The sequence below is a fragment of the Oncorhynchus mykiss genome, chromosome 10 (assembly GCF_057628025.1).
Source record: "Oncorhynchus mykiss isolate SJ-2025 chromosome 10, ASM5762802v1, whole genome shotgun sequence".
Lineage (NCBI taxonomy): Eukaryota > Metazoa > Chordata > Actinopteri > Salmoniformes > Salmonidae > Oncorhynchus > Oncorhynchus mykiss.
Genome location: NC_143031.1, coordinates 23,151,249 through 23,164,619, shown reverse-complemented (window position 1 = coordinate 23,164,619; position 13,371 = coordinate 23,151,249). Strand labels below are relative to the sequence as shown.

Here is a 13,371-nt window from a genome sequence, read left to right as displayed (position 1 = left end):
AGACAAAATCTTTGCAGATTCTGAAACTTCAGAGTGTTTTCTTTCCAAAACTGTCAAGAATATGCATAGTCGAGCATCTTTTCGTGACAAAATATCGCGCTTAAAACGGGAACGTTTTTTATCCAAAAATGAAATAGCGCCCCTAGAGATCTAACAGGTTAAAGAAGTGTATGTTTTCTGTCATGCATCCCTGGGTAGAGTTGGAAAATGGAAGTGAAACCTTATTTGTAAACAATATTACCTCATATAGTTGCCCGAACTGACACACTACTTTAGCAGACATGCAAACATTGTTTGTTTTATTGTTTCATAAAAAAAATACATTTAATGCAACAAAGACAAAAGGAAGAATGCTTAATGCATGGTGGTGTATCAGAACTCCAATCAACCTGGAGTGTCCTATGCGTTTTCTCTGTCATAAAGGAAATCGTTTTTAATGCCCTGTCACCACCACGGTGGGGCCAGCTGCCTTTCACCCATCAGTCGCCCAAAAGCCAGAGAGGTTGGCCTAGGGATGGGGGTCTGTGAGGGGAAGGGGAGGAACCCCCAGCTGTTGTGTGTTAACAGGACTCAGGTGACGGGCCAAATCAGGGGAGACAGCTTCTAAATGAGTGGCGCGACAAGGACAAACACGCATCATAAACAAAAGAGGGGGAGAAAATGAGGAGAAATGAGGGAAGGGGAGAAAGGAGAGGAGAAAACACGCCATCAGGGTCATATGGCTGGGGGGGTGGAACCCTCCTGGACTGGACCCTCCTCCCCCCAACCTCCCCTGCTCCCCCCTTCTCATTTCCCTATCATCCCCAAGGCAATATCTGTCTGGGTCCGTCAGTGGTTTCCTCACCATACCAGTCCCAGTCTTCCCTACCACCATCAACCAGTCTCATTATCCAGAGTGGGCCTTTCTTTGATCCCTATCGGGAATTTGGGGATGATGAAATGTCAAGGAGAGAGGGTGGAGGGAGGGAGGGGTGGGTGTGTGTGTGAGGGGGCTCTGGGTGGGACAGATGTCCTGGCCGCAGGTGTCTCTAGGCACCAAACAACTCCCTCCTCTCTTCGTACACACACACTCACACACAAACCTCCCCTCAAACCACCCGTCCAGCTCATGCCACCAACCCCCCCAAGACCAAACACAACACACACACCCTCCATGACAGCTGTGGTTCCAGCAGTAGTACAGACAGTGCTGTCTGTCTGAGTCCCAACACTAATACCCTCTACATTATGAGTATGAGGGGTAACTAGAGATCATCTGCCCCTCAGGTACACATTCTCACACACACATGCGTTTGTGTTTTTGTAAATGTCACTCAATGTGTGTATGTGTGGCCACATGTGTGTTCATGTTTTAAGCGAGAATTTATAGGCCAAACCACAACTGTCTTATCCTAGTCTCATCCTAGTGAAAGTATGGGGCCCCCATGGAGAGGCCCCAAAGGCATACCTCCTCCATCCCCCTACCTCCCCTCCCCTCCGCCAAAAATTAACTTTTATTGATCACCAATTTGGGGACCCACCAAGACACTCAATCCCCCACCCCCTATACATCTGCCTATACATCTGGTGTCCAAGACAAAATAAATATACAGTCGTGGCAACAAGTTTTGAGAATGACACAAATATTCATTTTCACAAATTCTGCTGCCTCAGTTTGTATGATGGCAATTTGCATATACTCCATGTTATGAACAGTGATCAGATGAATTGCAATTAATTGAAAAGTCCCTCTTTGCCATTCAAATTAACTGAATCACCCAAAAATATTTCCACTGCATTTCAGCCCTGCCACAAAAGGAACAGCTGACATCATGTCAGTGATTCTCCCGTGTTGACGAGGACAAGGCTGGAGATCACTCTGTCATGCTGATAGAGTTCGAATAACAGACTGAAAGCTTCAAAGAAGGGTGGTGCTTGGAATCATTGTTCTTCCTCTGTCAACCATGGTTACCAGCAAAAAAACATGTGCTGTCATCATTGCTTTGCACATAAAGGGCTTCACAGGCAAGGATATTGTTGCCAGTAAGATTGCACCTAAATCAACAATTTCAAGGAGAGCGGTTCAATTGTGGTGAAGAAGGCTTCAGGGCGCCAAAGAAAGTCCAGCAAGTGCCAGGACCGTCTCCTAAAGTTGATTCAGCTGCAGGATCGGGGCACCACCAGTACAGAGCTTGCTCAGGAATGGCAGCAGGCAGGTGTGAGTGCATCTGCACGCATAGTGAGGCAAAGACTTTTGGAGGATGGCCTGGTGTCAAGAAGGGCTGCAAAGAAGCCACTTCTCTCCAGGAAAAACATCAGGGACAGACTGATATTCTGCAAAACGTACAGGGATTGGACTGCTGAGGACTGGGGTAAAGTCATTTTCTCTGATGAATCCCCTTTCCGATTGTTTGGGCATCCGGAAAAAAGCTTGTCCGGAGAAGACAAGGTGAGCGCTACCATCAGTCCTGTGTCATGCCAACAGTAAAGCATCCTGAGACCATTCATGTGTGGGGTTGCGTCTCAGCCAAGGGTCACTCACAATTTTGCCTAAGAACACAGCCATGAATAACGAATGGTACCAACACATCCTCCGAGAGCAACTTCTCCCAACCATCCAGGAACAGCTTGGTGACGAACAATGCCTTTTCCAGCATGATGGAGCACCTTGCCATAAGGCAAAAGTGATAACTAAGGGCTCGGGGAACAAAACATCGATATTTTGGGTCCATGGCCAGGAAACTCCCCAGACCTTAATCCCATTGAGGACTTGTGGTCAATCCTCAAGAGGCGGGTGGACAAACAAAAACCCACAAATTCTGACAAACTCCAAGCATTGATTATGCAAGAATGGGCTGACATCAGTCAGGATGTGGCCCAGAAGTAAATTGACAGCATGCCAGGGCGGATTGCAGAGGTCTTGAAAAAGAAAGGTCAACACTGCAAATATTGACTCTTTGCATCAACTTCATGTAATTGTCAAATAAAGCCTTTGACATGTATGAAATGCTTGTAATAATACTTCAGTATTCCATAGTAACATTCTACAAATATATCTGAAGACACTGAAGCAGCAAACTTTGTGAAAATTAATATTTGGCAAAACTTTTGGCCACGACTGTACAACTTCCTCATACAGAAAACGGACATGCAAAACCATAAGGGGGGGGGGGGGGGGGGGCGCTAGGCCTACTTAATACAACACACAGGAGATGAGGCATAGATTGCATACATTGACCTTATCATCATAGGCACTGGCCGCTTTCATTGAATGTCAAACACACGCCATCAATACAGCACACATTCATAGTCAGCTATGAATAAATTCAAATAAAATTATATTTACATAAGTATTCACACCTCTGAGTCAATACATGTTAGAACCAACGTTGCCAGTGATTACAGCTGTGAGTCTTTTGGGGGTAAGTCTAAAAGCTTTGCACACCTGGATTGTACCATATTTTCCCATTATTATTAATACAATTCTTCAAGCTCTGTTATATTGGTGGTTGCTCATTGCTAGACAGCCATTTTCAAGTCTTGTCATAGATTTTCATGCACATTTAAGTCAAAACTGTAACTAGGCCACTTAGGAACATTCAATGTCATATTGGTAAGCAACTCCAGTGTATATATGGCCTTGTGTATTAGGTTATTGCCCTGATGAAAGGTACATTTGTCTCCCAGTGTCTGTTGGAAAGCAAACTGAACCAGGTTTTCCTCAATGATTTTGCATGCACTTAGCTCTATTCTGTTTCTTTTTATCCTAGAAAATATCCCTAGTCCTTGCTGAATGCAAGCAAACCCATAACATGATGCAGCCACCACCACCATATTTTTTATTCCGTACAAGCTTCCTTTTCACTCTGTTATTTAGGTTAGCATTTTTGGAGTAACTACAACGTTGTTGATCGATCCTCAGTTTTCTCCTATCACAGCCATTTAACTATGTAACTGTTTTAAAACCTCATGGTGAAATCCCTAAGCGGTTTCCTTCCTCTCTGGCAACTGAGTTACCAATAAGTGCTCTTCTGAGGCATTGGGAAACCTCTGTGGTCATTGTGATTGAATCTGTGTTTGAAATTCCCTGCTCGTCTTAGGGACCAGGACGATAATGGTCCTGCTTTAAAATATGTTCAGCTTATAAAGGCTTCATAAAGCCTTCATAATGCCTTCATAAGCACTACATAAATGTGTTACAAAGCATCTATGATCATATGTCATGCTTTACAGAGATGTGGACTCAAATCACGTGTCTTGGATGCAAATTTTGCAACTTGAGACTTGACTTGGCAAAAAGAAAAAACCCTTGCGACTTGACTTGACCATCTATGACTCGTGACTTAACTTGGACTCGTTTTGTCAACTAGCGCACTATGTAAGCCTGTCTGTCTTTTATATCAGCGCTGTAGGTTCTGTGCGTTATGTATCTTGACCAATCTGATTCATGGAAATCACAGGTTGTGCAGGCAGGGCAAATGCATGTCATCTAGCAAAGCGCAAAGTGCGCGCCATGCCACTGTCCTCTGGTATTTATTTAGCAAACTTGATAATACATCACTCCAGACATACAGTATACAAGCAAGAACTCTTCACAGAAATGTTGCAGCAGCCTACACCTAACCTGTATTGAACTTCTCAGTCTGATCAACTAGGCTACTGATAACAACCGTAGCCCACAGCTGCATAGGCTACAGCCAATGCGCCCTGTCCTCTCTTGCCCTCTGGTTAGGGTAATGTTAATAATGCTAATAATGTTATGTAGCCTATTTATAGCACATGTATTTATGTTAGGGGAAAATGTGATAAAATGTAATTTGGCTATATTCAATTTTGGCTGGCTAGGCTACCTTGACCTTTTCAATCCAAAATTACTGAAATTACTCAAACAATACCGATTACATAAATAGACTGTGTGTGTTACTTTTTAATTGCAGTTGCATAGGCCTATACAATGCAAACCTGCATAATGCAAGCTCAGCCCTGTGAGTTATATTGACCAATTGCAGTGGTTGTGTCTGTGTAAAGGAAAGTCTAGTTTTAAAATATAATTAATATTAACATGTACTAGGTTGCTGCAGTTTGACAGGGTTTTCACCCTCCCTAGAGCCAGATGTTTTACCAGAATAAAAAAAAAACAAACGTGACCTGTTTAGAAAATATCTGTATACCAGGTAGCCTAGTGGTTAAGAGCGTTGAGCCAGTAACTGAAAGGTCAATGGTTTGAATCCCCGAGCTGACAAGGTCTGTCTTCCCTTGAGCAATGCACTTAACCCCATGAATCTGGTCCCACTCTCACCATTGCCAATATAAATATCATTTTACAACTAGTAACGAATCACTGTCAGATCCAATAGGGTCCTGATTTATACCTGGTAAGATTACCAAATTAGGAAAAGCTCTGGGCACCAGGAAAAACAATTTGCCCCACCACTCTGGGACCTGTGGTGTCACCTCTGCATCAGGGCATCATCGGATCCAAAAATCATTGCTATCGGTTTCAATTGCAATGAAATTGGCATAAAACACTTAACCATTGACTTGAGGACTCGAAACCCAAAATTAGGCACTTCTGACTTGACTCGACCTGAGCTGTGGAACTTAGGACTTTACTTGAGACTTGCCCATTATTACATGGGACTTGAATCGAGACTCGAAGTTAAGACTTATAAAGGGTTACATGTGGTGCTGAAGGACGACATATAAAGAGCCATACCATGGTGGGCTGGGCCCAGTGGCGTCATTAGGCCTTGGCTTCCGGGGCTTCAGCCAGATGTTTTTAATCCAGCACCGAATCTTTTGATGTTATTTGTTTGTTCTTACATTTCAGTCTGATATGATTTTCCATAATCACACATTGGATAGACCAGCTTGTTGACTTTCTTCCTCTTGAAAAGCTCACTTATGACCTCCACAAGAGACAGCCCAAGTTTGATAGACTCTGGTCTCCACTACTCCACTACACAAATTGGAAAGAGTGAATGGGCAGATGCATGTGCTGTAAAAACAAATTCTTTGCTCGTCGTCTCAGCAAAGGCTGGAATTAGCTAATAGGAACGCTGATAGTGCTGCTGCAAGTTTGTTTGTTTTATATTTTTATTTTGTTATTTTTGTCTGCCACATCTGTGAATGTGGAATGTGTTTTGTTGGTTGATTGAAAAACAAGAAAATGTAATAAAACTTTAAATAGAAAAAAAGAGTGCCTTGATTTTTTTCTTAAATGTGTCACCAGCAAAGCGCCCCCACACCATCACTCATCCTCCTCCATGCCTCATGGTGGGAACTACACATGCAGAGATTATCCTTTCACCTACTCTACGTCTCACATGGCAGTTGGAACCAAACATCTCAAATTTGGACTCATCAGACCAAAGGACAGATTTCCACCAGTCAAATGTCGGTTAGTGTTGGGCCAGTTACTGAAAGGTTGCTGGATCTAATCCCTGAGCTGACAAGGTAAAAATCTGTCGTTCTGCCCCTGAACAAGGTAGTTAACCCACTGTTCCCAGGTAGGCCGTCATTGAAAATAAGAATGTGTTCTTAACTGACTTGCCTAGTTAAATAAATGTTTCACAATATCCATTGCTTGTTTCTCCCTTTAGTGGTGGTTCCTTTGTAGCAAATCAACCAGACAGTCTCCTCTGAACAGTTGATGTTGAGATGTTGAGCGCTTAATGGTTTTTGGCAACTGCTCGGCCTCCGACTGCAAGGCACACAGAGGGTAGTGCGTACGGCCCAGTACATCACCGGGGCCAAGCTTCCTGCCATCCAGGACCTGTTTACCAGGCGGTGTCAGAGGAAGGCCCTAAAAACTGTCAAAGACTCCAGCCACCCTAGTCATAGACTGTTCTCTCTGCTACTGCACGGCAAGCGGTTCCGGAGAGCCAAGTTGCTACTCTCTGTTGTTATTATCTATGCATAGTCCCTTTAATAATTCCACCCACAGGTACATATTACCTCTATTATCTCAACACCGGTGCCCCCGCACATTGACTCTGTACCGGTACCCCCTGTATATAGCCCCGCTATTGTTATTTACTGCTGCTCTTTAATTATTTGTTATTCTTATCTCTTACTTTTTTTTAGGTATTTTCTTAAAACTACATTGTTTGTTAAGGGCTTGTAAGTACGCATTTCACTGTAAGGTCTACATACACCTGTTGCATTTGGCGCATGTGACAAATACAATTTAATTTGATTTACGACTGCACTTGAAGAAACTTTTCAAAGTTCTTGACATTTTCCGGATTGACTGACCTTCATGTCTTAAAGTATTGATGGACTGTCATTTCCCTTTGCTTATTTGAGCTGTTCTTCCATAATATGGACTTAGTCTTTTACCAAATAGGGCTATCTTCTGTATACCACCCCTACCATGTCACAACACATCTGATTGGCTCGCATTAAGGAGAGAAATTCCACAAATTAACTTTTAAATAGGTACATCTGTTAATTGAAATGCATTCCAGGTGACTACCCCATGAAGCTGGTTGAGAGAATGCCAAGATTGTGAAAAGCTCTGAAGAATCTCAAATATGATTTGTTTGACACTTTTTGGTTACTACATGATTCCAAATGTGTTATTTCATAGTTTTGATGTCTTCACTATTACTCTACATTGTAGAAAATCGTCAAAATAAAGAAAACCCCTTGAATGAGTAGGTGTGTCCAAACTCTTCACTGCTACTGTAAACAAAAGCATTCACTGTGAATGTTGATAGGCTACATGTAGGCCATTCATATATAGCTTATTCGCAGCACTTAGTTAAATTTCTCGGATTAATTATTGTTTTTATACGCAAACCGAGAGCAACACCTGTCAAACTCAGACATTTCTCTTAAAACACAAGGATGTCGATTCGCACGGGACTAGTATTATCAGATGACTTTGGAGTTTGCCAAAAAACAGTAGGTTATTCTGGTTAGAATTGTTACACTCCTGCCATTTAAAAAATTACTGAAATGGCAGGTTCGGATGGGACAAAAAATGACAGATGTGGTGTTTTGTGCTCATGCACATAATTACGTTACCTGACATCCAACCAGTAAAACTGATCCCGTCCAAATAGGGCACAATAGGGCCTGACCTATAGTCAGGGTCACTCTTTGTCGTTCTGCTGCCATAGACGAGACCAAAAATGCTGCCCCCCAGCAAAACTAGAATAGTCCCAGTAAGTAAAATTACATTGGAAAGATGTCTAAAATACGTATTTTCCAGACATTGAAGTTCGGTTCAATTTAGGTTCTGAATGAAAGGTGAAAAGGTATTTTCCGTATGTTTAAAATATATATTTTCCAGGACACTGAACATGCATATTTTCCGGACGTTGAAAAATACGTATTTTCTGGATGTTGAAATCAGGCTAATTTTGTGTTCTGAATAAAAGTTGGAAAGAAGTCATATATAGACATTTATGTTTTTACCAAATGTTTTTACCAGATTAAGGCTGGTCCAGTCCGGATCGGACCAAAAACCAATGTCCGTGGATGTGGAAATCAAGTCCGGATCTGCACCAAAAAAAGACGTCTAAAAGGCTTTGGCGTCGGTCCTTGCTTACTGAGGTGTAGCCTACAGTGTTGCCTTAAATTGCATTTTATGAAAGCCCATCTATGTGGTAGGCCTACCGTTTGTAAAACACCAAAAGACTACGCCAGGACAGGACCAAAAAACACGTCCAAAAGACATTGGCTCGTGCTTAGCCTACCATGTCCGCCTGCAATGGGATTTTATGAATGCCCATGTACAGTATGTGGTAGGCCCACCAACTGTAAAACAGGCCATTGCATTGTCTTTATTAGTCCTGACTTTATCAGGAGCTATCGCGAGAGTATTTGTAATGTGTTTACACAGTGGGAAATCCAAAAGTGTTAACTTTTTCACTCTATATGATCAGCTTGTGAAAAAATGGTAGGATACAAACTTTCCTTAGGAAAAAAGATGCAGTAAAGGTGCAGTAACTGCAGTTGACCAATGCCAGCGCCTTTTAGATGTCTTTTTTTGGTGCAGTTCCAGACAGGCCTTTATTTGGATGCAGTAATTGCGGAATAACTGCAGTGTACTGCAGTTGTATTGCACTTTAACTGCAGTTACACTGATAAATTACTCCTGTGAAAAAAAAAACAATGTTATTTTGGATGAAGTATTTTCAGGATACTGCAGTTATATAGCACCCTAACTGGAGTTATACTGCAGTGTACTGCAGTTATACTGCATTCTGACTGCAATCTTTATCGCAAGGGTTGAAACCACTGATCATGACAATGGGGTGAAACTCCTGGACAGCAGTTGTGATTGTCCATCTTACTTTGACCTGTCCTGTTTGAAGGATATGTTGCTTTTCTAACATGACAGCTCCTTTTTTATTTGATTGAGTGCCATTTGGGTTGGGCTATTTGATCGGAGAAACCTGCATGATGTAAAAAGTGTCCATCTCATTACATTGTCATACATTTTATCTCCAGCCTGTAGGCTTCAGAAAAGGCCACATACTCTTTCTACCATATCCTATATCTGTTACATGATTTATGTTAGATAATTTTTGGGGACTGAATGTTGGTGGAGCACTGCAGAAATGCATCTTTCCAACAGCACCCTGGAGAGGAACGCTGGGAATGGACAAGCAAAATATTTTGCAGCCCTGCCTTTGACAAATGGAGCACCTTAAATTTAATTTTGGGCAAAAAGGAAAACTCCTCTCCATCATTCATTGAATCAGATGGCTCATTCATCACCAAACCTACTGATATTGTCAACTTTCATTGGCAAGATAAGCTAACTTAGGCATGATATGCCTACAAAAAACGCTGACACTACACCTCCAAGTATGTCTGACCAAATTATGAAAGACAAGCATTGTACTTTTGAATTCCGTAAAGTAAGTTTGGGAGAGGTGAAAACAATTATGGTTTGTCTATCAACAATGACAAGCCACCGGGGTCTGATGACTTGGATGTAAAATTACTGAGGATAATAGCGGATGATATTGTCACTCCTGTTTGCCATATCTTCAATTTAAGCCTACTAGAAAGTGTGTGCCCTCTGGCCTGGAGGGAAGCAAAAGTTATTCCCCTACGTAAGGACATGTAAAGCCCCCTTTACTGGCTCAAATAGCCGACCAATCAGTCTGTAACCAACCCTTTGTAAACGTTTGGAAAAATTGTGTTTGACCAGATATAATGCTATTTTACAGTAAACTAATTGACAACAGACTTTCAGCACACTTATAGAGAAGGGCATTCTACAAGCACAGCACACAAATGACTGATGATTGGCTGAGAGGAATTGATGATAAAAAGATTGTGGGGGATTTTTTGTTCGATTTCAGTGCGGCTCTTGACATTATCGATCATAGTCTGTTGCTGGAAAACATGTGTCATACCTTTACACCCTCTGATATATTGTGGATAAAGAGTTACCTGTCTAACAGGACACAGAGGGTGTTATTTAATGGAAGCCTCTCCAACAAAATCCCGGTAGAATTAGGAAATCTCCAGGGTAGCTGTCCCCTTACAATTTGTATCTTTACTGACAACATGCCACTGGCTTTGAGTAAAGCCAGAGTGTCTATGTATGCGGATGACTCAACACTATACACGTCAGCTACCACAGCAACTGTGTCACGAACTTCGTCAGAGAAATGAAATGACCGGACCAAGGTGCAGCGTGGTGAGCGTACATTTCTTTTTATTAAGAATGTTGCCAACAGAAACAACAACCACCACGACGACGACCATGACGCTTACTAGGGCTACAGGCCACAAACAAAGTCAACTACCCACAACTAAGGTGGAAAAACAGGCTGCCTAAGTATGATTCCCAATCAGAGACAACCATAGACAGCTGTCCCTGATTGAGAACCATACCCGGCCAAAACATAGAAACAGAAAACATAGAAATAAAGAAACTAGAATGCCCACACAAGTCACACCCTGGCCTAACCAAAATAGAGAATAAAAGCCTCTCTATGGCCAGGGCGTGACAGACTGAAATGACTGCAACACTGAAAACAAAGAGCTGCAGTTAGTTTCAGAATGGGTGGCAAGGAATAAGTTAGTCCTAAATAATTCAAAAACTAAAAGCATTGTATTTGTGACAGATCATTCACTAAATCCTAAACCTCAACTAAAACTTGTAATGAATAATGCGGTAATGTCACGCCCTGACCTGAGTATTCTTTGTTTTCTTTATATATTTTGGTTAGGTCAGGGTGTGACATGGGTGATGAATGTGTTTTTGTACTGTCTAGGGGTTTTGTAGGTTTATGGGTTTGTTTACCATCTAGGTGTTTATTTATGTCTATGGTTGCCTAGATTGGTTCTCAATTAGAGGCAGCTGTTTATCGTTGTCTCTGATTGGGAACCATATCTAGGCAGCCATCTTCTTTGGGTATTTCGTGGGTTTTTGTCTATGTGATGTTGCATGTTTCCACTCAGTTTTGATAGCGGTCATGTTCGTCTTGTTATTTTGTTTGTTTGTTTAGTGTACTTCGTGTTTTTTTCGTTAAAAAGATGTATTCATATCACGCTGCGCTTTGGTCTCCTCACTACGATGATTGTGACAGAATAACCCACCAACAATGGACCAAGCAGCGTGGTAACGGCAAGCAGCAGCAGCGGCAAAGAACGTAGGACTCATGGACTTGGGAGGAGATTCTGGACGGTGAAGGACCCTGGGCACAGCCAGGGGAATATCGCCGCACCAAAGCAGAGCTGGAGGCAGCGAAAGCAGAGGTGCCGGTATGAGGAGGCAGCACCGCAGCGTGGCTGGAAGCCCGAAAGGCAGCCCCAAAAATGTATTGGGAGGGGGCACACAGGGAGTGTGGTGAAGCCAGGTAGGAGACCTGCGCCAACTTCCCGTGCTTACCGGAGAGAGAGAGAGGAACCGGGCAGGCACCGTGTTATGCGGTGGAGTGCACAGTCTCCCCAGTGCGTGTGCATAGCCCGGTGCGGTACATTCCAGCTCCTGGCTAGAGTGGGCACCGAGCCAGGGCTAGAGTGGGCACCGAGCCAGGTGCCATGAAGCCGGCTTTACGCATCTGGTCTCCAGTGCGTCTCCTCGGGCCGGCGTACATGGCACCAGCCTTACGCATGGTGTCCCAGGTTCGCCAGCACAGCCCAGTGCGGGCTATTCCACCTCGCCGCACTGGCCTGGCTACCGGGAGCATTCCACCAGATAAGGTTGGGCAGGCTCGGTGATCAAGAGCTCCAGTGCGCCTGCACGGTCCGGTCTATCCAGTGCCACCTCCACGCACCAGCCCTCCGGTGGCAGCCCCCCGCACCAGGCTGTCTCTGTCTCATCCCTACAGAGCCGCCAGCCTGTCCTGAGCCGCCAGCCTGTCCTGAGCCGCCAGTCTGTCCAGAGCTGCCAGTCAGCCAGGACCTGCCAGAGCCGCCAGTCAGCCAGAGCCGCCAGTCAGCCAGGACCCGCCAGAGCCGCCAGTCAGCCAGGACCCGCCAGAGCCGCCTGTCAGCCAGGACCCGCCAGAGCCGCCAGCCAGCCAGGACCCGCCAGAGCCGCCAGCCAGCCAGGAGCCGCCAGAGCCGCCAGCCAGCCAGGAGCCGCCGGAGCCGCCAGCCAGGAGCCGCCGGAACCGCCAGCCAGCCATGAGCCGCCGGAGCCGCCAGCCAGCCAGGAGCCGCCAGAGCCGTCAGCCAGCCAGGACTCGCCAGAGCCGTCAGCCAGCCAGGACCCGCCAGAGCCGTCAGCCAGCAAGGACCCGCCAGAGCCGTCAGCCAGCCAGGACCCGCCAGAGCCGTCAGCCAGCCAGCCAGCCAGGAGCTGCCAGAGCCGCCTGTCACGTCGGCGATGCCGGAGTCGCCCTCCTGTCTTGAGCCGCCAGTCTCCCTCCTGTCCAGAGCTGCCAGAGTCGCTTCTCAGTCCAGAGGCGCCTTTCCGTCCAGTGGCGCTCTCTACGATGATCTTCAGTCCAGGGCCGCTGCGAGGGTCCCCGCTCCTGAGGCGCCACCTACGTGGGCCAAGACTGAGGTAGAGCGGGGTCCAAGTCCCGCACCCGAGCCGCTGCCGTGAAAGAGGCCGACCCGGACCCTCCCCTTTAGATTAGGTTTTTTCGGACGGAGTCTGCACCTTTGTGGGGGGATATTGTCACGCCCTGACCTGAGTATTCTTTGTTTTCTTTATATATTTTGACTAGGTCAGGGTGTGAAATGGGTGATGTTTGTGTTTTTGGACTGTCTAGGGGTTTTGTAGGTTCATGGGGTTGTATACCATCTAGGTGTTTATGTATGTCTATGGTCGCCTAGATTGGTTCTCAATGAGAGGCAGCTGTTTATCGTTGTCTCTGATTGGGAACCATATTTAGGCAGCCATCTTCTTTGGATATTTCGTGGGTTTTTGTCTATGTGATGTTGCATGTTAGCACTCAGTTTTGATAG

At 44.8% G+C, this 13,371-nt stretch overlaps 1 protein-coding gene across 1 annotated transcript in view; it reads left to right on the top strand.

The window, feature by feature from the left end:
• LOC110533520 (roundabout homolog 2) overlaps positions 1-13,371 on the top strand; it is a 140,164-nt gene that overhangs the window by 45,178 nt on the left and 81,615 nt on the right. The gene's annotated exons all lie outside the window — the stretch shown is intronic.